Here is a 7,833-nt window from a genome sequence, read left to right as displayed (position 1 = left end):
TCCTGGCTGTTGACCTGGCCTTTCCAGTGTCTCGGCTGGCACCAGAGACAGAGCCACCTGGGAGTGCTCCATGGACTCACGGGGGAGCACAAAGGCCTGGAGGAGTGTGCCAGGCTGGGCTCCTCCCCACTCACTGGGGACTACTGAGCACAGTGGGGGGAGGTGGGCAAAGATGCAGAAGTGGGGCCCAGTCTGCGCCCTTGGCTCTCAGGAGGAGGGTGGGAATGGGAAGGGGTAGGAGGGTGATGGGAAAGGATAGGACGGTGACGGGGAGGGCAAGCAGCCTGGAGACAGAGCAGCTGTGCCCGGAGTCCAGTCATCCCTTTGTCCAGCTGCTCAGAAGGAGGAAACAGTGGCCAGACGTGCTGAGTTCAGAGTTGGTGACCTTGTGGGCTGCCAGGGTGATGGGAACTGCCACCCAACCCCTGGAAATCCCCCATGGGGGGTGGCGGGGGGGGGCGGGGGAGGGGATGGAGGGCCGCCCTGTGCTAGAACTCTCCTCTGGTCCCAGGCCTTGTACTTCCTTTTCTTTTTTCTTTTTCCTTGAGGCGTAATTCCTATTCAGTGAGGTACAAGACTCTTACGTGGAGATTTTACCCATGTACACCCCTGTGTAGCCATCACCCGGATCAAAATCTAGAGCTTTCCCAGGACCCAAGAAGGCTGCCTCAGACCCTTTCCCAGCCAAGACCCCCAAAGTACCCTTCATCCGCATAAATTAGTTTTGCCCATTTTTGAACTTCAAATAAACAGAATCGTACAGTTCAGGAGCCCCGCCCCCTTGGGCTTAGTTTTGCTTTTAGGTCTCAGCTCCTGAAAAATGCCACCTCCTCAGGGAGGCCTCCCCTGACCTCCCTACTGGAGACCCGTCATCGGGTATTCTGCTCATTGGTGAGCTCTCCCCTCGCACCGTGAGGTGTACGAAGGGCAGGAGTGAGTTGGTCTTGTTGACTGTCAGTCCCCAGGGAGTAGGCAGGAGCCTGCGGGAGAGCAGTGTGTTCAGCATGGCTGTGTATTCAGATCATCTTTTATTTATTTTTTTTTCAGATAATCTTTTAAAGAGTAACTATGAGTCCCACCTCAGAGCAATTGAATAGGAATCTCTGGGGGTGGGACCCTAACAGCAGGGTTTTATTGTTATTTTTTTAATATATTTTTATTGATTTCAGAGAGGAAGGGAGAGAAACATCAATGATGAGAGAGAATCATGGATTGGCTGCCTCCTGCATGCCTCCTACTGGGGATGGAGCCTACACCCTGGGCATGTGCCCTTGACCAGAATCGAACCCGGGACCCTTCAGTCCACAGGCCGATGCTCTATCTACTAAGCCAAACCGGGTAGGTCAGCAGTTGGGTTTTAAATACTCTCAGGTGTTCCTATTGCACCGGCCTCCAGATCTAAGAACCACTCGGCTGGCTTGGTGTGTCTGGGGTGGGGCATCTGTAGTTTTAACCACCATCCAGGTGTTTCTGAATCTCATTCTAGCTTGAGGACCCCTAAGTGAGGGCCCTGGTTTCCATGACCTGCAGGGAACCCGGGAGTCAACAGATAAGGTCCCTCCGGCCCGCCCTGGTGACCTGCCTGGGTGCGCCTGCTGGCCTGGCCCCCTGTGGGCTGAGAGAACGAATCTCTCAGGCGCCTTCACCTTTCTGCAGCTGGAACTTGGTCCGATGTCTCTTTTATGAGCCTGGAAATCTTTAAAATTGCCCCGCCCCCTTAGAAAGGCCGGGCTGATGGCTCGATAGTCTCACATTCCTGTGAAGTCCCTGGTGCCTTCCTTCCGTGCCACTTGCCTTGACTTGAGAATTATCCCCCTCCTGCCCCCCGTGTGGGGTTCTACAGACAAATATGGCCTCTAACAGGACGGCTGCCTGCGGAGAACACGTTATTCTGTCCTTATTCACCCAGTGGCATGACCAGGGACAACTGCGGACGGAATGCTCCCGACTCAAGAGAGCTCGAGGGAGCCGGCCAGGCCACACCTAGCCAGCCGGTTCCATCCCAAAGCTTTCCGGGTAGGCGTGCAACCGGGGACCAAAATACATCTTCTTCCCGCAGCACCGCTATTCGGACCAAGATGCTTTCCCAAGCCAGCCCGCAAGGACCTGCCCAGTTCATCTCATTGCAGGAAGTGGCAGAACAACAGGAGTCACTTTCCACTGACATAACTCATCAAAGATGACAGACAGGAAGACATAAAAGCTGGTTCCAGGGTTAATGAATCTGTGAGGCTAAACAGTATTTACATCTCCCTGCTAATCCATATGTTTTAGGCACAGCATACATTTATCTCCTCCCATTTCCTGCCTTCCAAGTCCATGTTATTAGTACGGCAATGGGTGGTGTGCAACAAACACATTGTCCGGGGCAGGCAGTGGCGGCCGTCCCAATAATGACCGACCCTCATGCACAACTGTCCGTGGGCCAGCTGCCCACCCGCCGCTGAGCAGACACACCCGCAGTGGCGATCAGACACAGGTCGTTGGAGACCCGTCTGGGCGGGGCTAGTGGCTCAGCAGCCCCACCTGCCGTGTGGCATAAACATAATCCCTGGGGCCACCGCTTCTCGGGAAGGGCCACAAGGACTTTGGGATGGGCTTCTGAAGAGGGGTTCCTGGGGGCAAAGCCACGGAGCTGCGGGAGGGGCTGGCTGCCTCCAGTGCCTCCCTGGGTAACGCTGCCCCGCAGAGCCACATTCAGGGGCTGCTGGGCTGAGTGTCGAATCATCACCGCACCATGTTTTCTAGAATCCCCCCTGCCAGGACTGCCTGGTCCAGCTGCCTCCATTCCTGGGTAAGAAGCTGAGACCAGGGAAGGTTGTAGCTTCTATACCCAGGATCTCATGGAACATCAGAGATGGCTGACCTTGAACTCACGGACTCCAACCACCAGTACGGGGCCCTTTCTGCTCTGCATGGATGCCCCCCCCCCCTTCCTACAGTGTTCTCAAACTCAGGTGTAAGGGGGCAGCTCTCTGCCACTCCCTGCACATAAAGGAGGCACCCCGAAAGCCCCCGGAGGCCAGGGCACCCCTCTGTTGCATCCTTTTCTGGGCTTTGGGTGCCTCCTGAGAGCTCTCCTTACTCTTCACGGAAGCCACTAGCATGCGTGCCTCCCAGTAGAGCGTATGCCCTTGAGGGGAGGGACCTCGTTCTGCTTGTTACCTTCTTCCCGCCGCAAGCCCGGGTCCCCTCCTGATGAGGCACTTGACACGCGTTGGATGAAAGGATCTGTGAACTTCCCAGCATGACTGACTTCCATTCCAGATGGAGTCCCAACCTCTCGCCTCCTGCCCCTCCCAGCTGGAACCACTTCCCCATCCAAGGTCTGGCTCGAGGGTGTATGATGAGCTCAGCTGTGAGGATCGCACGCGGTATTTAAATGGCCTGGCTGTTCACTGTCCGAACCATCCCCGTGCGTCCAGCCTTGTGCAGTGGAACCCCTGGCCCAGAGAGCTGGTTCTTAAACTCCCCTCCATGGGACCCCCGGGGGACTCAAGGAAGCACTTGGTTCCCTTAGAGCCTGGAAGGGAACCCAAGATTCCAGGCAGCATCCCAGGGACTGTGGACACCCATTCCCCACGATTCCCCGCCCCCAGCTCATCCCCCAGCTCACCAACTGGCTAACTGTCACTTGTTCTTCCCTGTGTGATTTTTGTCATGAAAACAAACAAACAAATAAATAAATAAATGACCTGGCTGCTCACGATGCTCCTTTATGGGGCCTCACCCTCAACAGCCCAGGGAGAGAAAGGTACAGCAACTCCTGTGCCCCTTCTCAGGTGGGGCGAGGAGGATGGGTTACCAGCTAGGCCAAGCTCATGCAGGTGGTCAGTGGTGGGACCCACTTGAAGGCAGGCCGCTGGGCGGCGAATCCTGTTCTCTTCGGGGGTGCTCCTAAGCGGGGCTGGGCTGCCGGGGTGGGGGGCGGGGCCTGAGGTGAGTGAGTGCCATGGCCTGGTCAGTCCTCAGTGGGCTCTCGTGTTCCTAGCTTTGCTGGAGGGCTGCAGGGCTGTGGAGCACAGTATGACCACTGCTGCTTTGGGGGTTTCCTCTTTAAGCAATGGTTGTAGAGCTGCTCCGCCTTCCGGGATTAAGAAGAGTGAGATCCAGCCCTGGCTGGTGTGGCTCAGTGGGTTGGGCATTGCCCCCTGCACCAAAAGATTGCCGGTTCAATTGCTGGTCAGGGCACATGCCCAGGTTGCGGGCTCAGTCCCCAGTATGGCATGTGCAGGAGGCAGCTGGTCAATGTGTCACTCTCACATTGAGGTTTCTCTCCCTCTCCCTTCCCCTCTCTCTCAAAATCAATAAAAACCTATTTTAAAAAAGAAGAAGAGCGAGACACTCTTAGCTCCAGTCCTGACCCAGTTCTGGCTCTGACCCCAGGAGCTGTGCGACCTCGGGCAAGCCTCGTCTCCTCATCTGGGATATTTCCTCGTCAGACCAGACAGCTCCACCGATAACTCCACTGTCCAGGAGACAGACAGGCCCCATCCGCCAGCTCCCAGGTCCCGGAGCTGGCCCGTTCAAGAAACAAAGAGGGGCCAGGCCGGTGTGGCTCAGAGGTTGAGCATTGATCCATGAACCAGGAGGTCATGGTCTGATTCCGGTCAGGGCACATGCCTGGGTTGCTGGCTTGACCCCCAATGTGGGGTGTGCGGGAGGCAGCCGATCAATGATTCTCTCTCATCCTCTCCCTTCCTCTCTGAAATCAATAAAACGCATTTTTATAAAAAAGGAGAAGAAACAAAGAGGGTCCCAGGAACCTCTGCTGCTTCTGCTGGTTAGGAGACTCTTCCTGTCTTGGGCAATTCTAGAAGGTTCCTGAAGAGTGCCTTATTCTGCACCTGCCCTGGCTCCCTGCCAGGCCACTCCTCTGGCCAAGGAGGTTCTGGAGCTGAGGGTGGAAAGGAGCCAGGCCCAGCCCTGGGGATGGGCGAAGAGGGCCTGGAGGAAGGCATGTTGATTGGCAGGGCTGCCCGGGCCTCCTCCCAGGAGGTGGGGCGTTGGGGCCATGTTAGAACCCGCCTGTCACACTGGGGCACCCCTGTGAGATCACGGACATGAGGAAGAACACGGGTTTGGATGCCGGCTTCTCCTCTTACCCCCCCACGTGAAACTTGCCCGTTACTCAAACTCAGCCTTGAAATGCAGGCCTTTGCATCTCCCCCTCGGGGCTGAGCTGAGGATCCAGTGTGCTAGACCTTTGACGGCTGCCTTGCCTGTGTATTCGTTTCCCAGGGCCGCTGTAACGAACGCCACAAACCAGCACAAATGCACTGCCTGACAGTCCTGTAGATGAGCAGTCTGAGGCGTCTCCCTGGGCTACACATCAGGGGTCAGAAGGGCCAGGCTCCTCCTGGAGGCTCCGGGGAGAATCTGGTTCCCGGTCTTTTCCAGCTTCTAGAGGTGCCCGCATGCTGTGGCTGGTGGCCCTTCCTCATCTTCAGAGCCAGGAATAGTGGTTGAGCCTTTTTGTTCACAAAACATCACTCTGACCTTCTTCCATAGTCAGAGCTCTCGCCACTCTCCTCTTCTGCCTCAGTCTACTATTTTAAATATACATATATATATGTGTGTGTGTGTGTGTGTGTGTATATGTATATATATAATTGATTTCAGAAAGGAAGGGAGAGGGAGAGAGAGATAGAAACATCAATGACGAGAGAGAATCAGCAGTTGGCTGCCTCCTGCATGCCCCACACTGGGGATTGAGCCCACAACCTGGGCATGTGCCCTGACCAGGAATTGAACCGTGACCTCCTGGTTCATAGGTCAACTCTCAACCACTGAGCCAGGCTGGCTGGGCCTCAGTCTACTTTTAAGGCCCCTTATGATGACTTTGTGCCGCCCAGACAATTCTAAACTGGGGTAATCTTCCTATTTAAGATCAGCTGATCGGCAACCTTAATTCCCCTTTGCTGTGTCAGCCGACATAGTCACAGGTTCTGGGGATTAGGATGGGGCATTTTGGGGGCAATTAATCAGCCCACCAGGGTCCTTCCTCACACCTGTCTTTCTTTGCCCCAGGTTCTCCCGCTCTCCACACTCCACACCCCACACCTGGCCGCCTGATTGTCCCCGAGGTGTCCTGGCACCCACGGGCAGAGGCCCTCCTGGCCCCGAGGCCAGGAGGAAGACTCGTCTATTCTGTAGGAACATGAGGAGGAGGCAGGTGGCTGGGCCAGGTGAAGTTTATGGCATTCTTCAGGTGCCCCAGTTGTGTGTGTGACTCCCCTGGCTGCCCACATGGTCCTGTTTTTATAGCCTCTCTCCCTGGGAACAGTGGCCCTGGCGAGTATCCTGCTGCTCCCCAGCTGCCTCCCAGCAGGGGGCAGGTATCGGGCTCCTGGAGGCCACCTGCCTGGGCCCTCTCATTGGAAGGGAACAGCTGGAGCCTCCTGTTGGAGCGGCCCCGTGGTTGGTGGGAGGCCCCGTGGTTGGTGGGATGCTTCCTATTTCCCCCTTGGCCCCCCGCTGGGCAGCCTGTCACCCTCGAGCCCTGTACTGGGCTCAGGATCCAGGCCTCCTGGCTGGGAGCAAATCTTGAATCTCGGTGGGTGAACAGGTATTCCAGTTTGCCCTGAGGCCAGCTTCCAAATGCTGCTTCTCCCCCTGAAGATGTGTTTCTTGCCTTCGGAGGGGAAACAGACATTTCCCCCCACTGAAGAACCACTCTTTTCCGGTCGCAGGGAGGGGGCAGGAATCATAGGAGGCTGCCCCCTTGCAGCCCTACCTCATGGGCAGGGACGTCTTGGTGGTCTGGGCTTGCTTCTTGCTGAGCTGAGCTGGGCTGGACTGGGGCTGAGAGGGACATACCTCGCCATCTAGTGGAGAGCAGTGGGACTTCCCGGTGTAATGGACCAAGAACTGCCCACGCTGGAGTTGATTACCCGAGGGCAGGGGTCCACGCCCTGGCTGTCACCCAAAGAGGTTTTCAAACATACGTGTGCTCCAGCCCCTGCTGCACCAGACCCTCCGAGGTCTGGAAATATGCACTTTAGCTTTAGAATGTACATCTCCAAGCCTTACCGGCAAAGTCTAAATTATTAGGCGTGGGAATCTGGGAATCTGAATTCTTAACAAGACTTCTTCAGTGACTCCCATGGCAGCTGGACTTGACACCCTGACTCAGCTGTCCACACGTTAAATGAGGCAATGTGGGCTGTGGACTTCATTAGAAAAGCTGATGCTGTATGTGGTCGTATTACTAGAAGCATCGTGCCCGGGTTAGGGAAGGATACAATACAGTGGCTAATATCTAGGTCCAAGTCCTACTTTGACTACTACCCATTGTGTAAGCTTGGGCCATGTCTTAACTTCTTCCCACTCCTGTACAGCGGAGATAAGAGCACCCGTCTGTTGGGGTTGTTCTGAGGACTCAGTGGGGTCGTGCGTAGCACAGGGCCTGGCCCTTAGGAAAAGGGTCCTATGTTAACAGTCCCGGCGCTCAGATCCGTGGGGAGCACTGAGTGTGATTTCAGTGACATGTTTATAAAGGGAATGTCCAGAGGAGGAGGAGGAGGGGGAGGAGGAACAGGAGGAGGAGGAGGAGGAGGAACAGGAGGAGGAGGAGGAGGAGGAGGAGGAGGAGGAGGAGGAGGAGGAGGAGGGGGAGGGGGAGGGGGAGGAGGAGGAACAGGAAGAGGAGGAGGAGGAGGAACAGGAGGAGGAGGAGGAACAGGAGGAGGAGGAGGAACAGAAGGAGGAGGAGGAGGAAGAGGAGGAGGAGGAGGAGGGTGAAGAGGAGGAGGAACAGGAGGAGGAGGAAGGGGATAGGAGAGGAAGAGCCGAAGAGCTGAGGGACCTGGAGAAGGCTTGAGGGTCTGTAGC

The sequence above is a fragment of the Myotis myotis genome, unplaced genomic scaffold, assembly GCF_014108235.1.
Source record: "Myotis myotis isolate mMyoMyo1 unplaced genomic scaffold, mMyoMyo1.p scaffold_m19_p_2, whole genome shotgun sequence".
In the NCBI taxonomy this organism is placed as follows: Eukaryota; Metazoa; Chordata; class Mammalia; order Chiroptera; family Vespertilionidae; genus Myotis; species Myotis myotis.
This window is presented reverse-complemented; position numbering follows the sequence as displayed.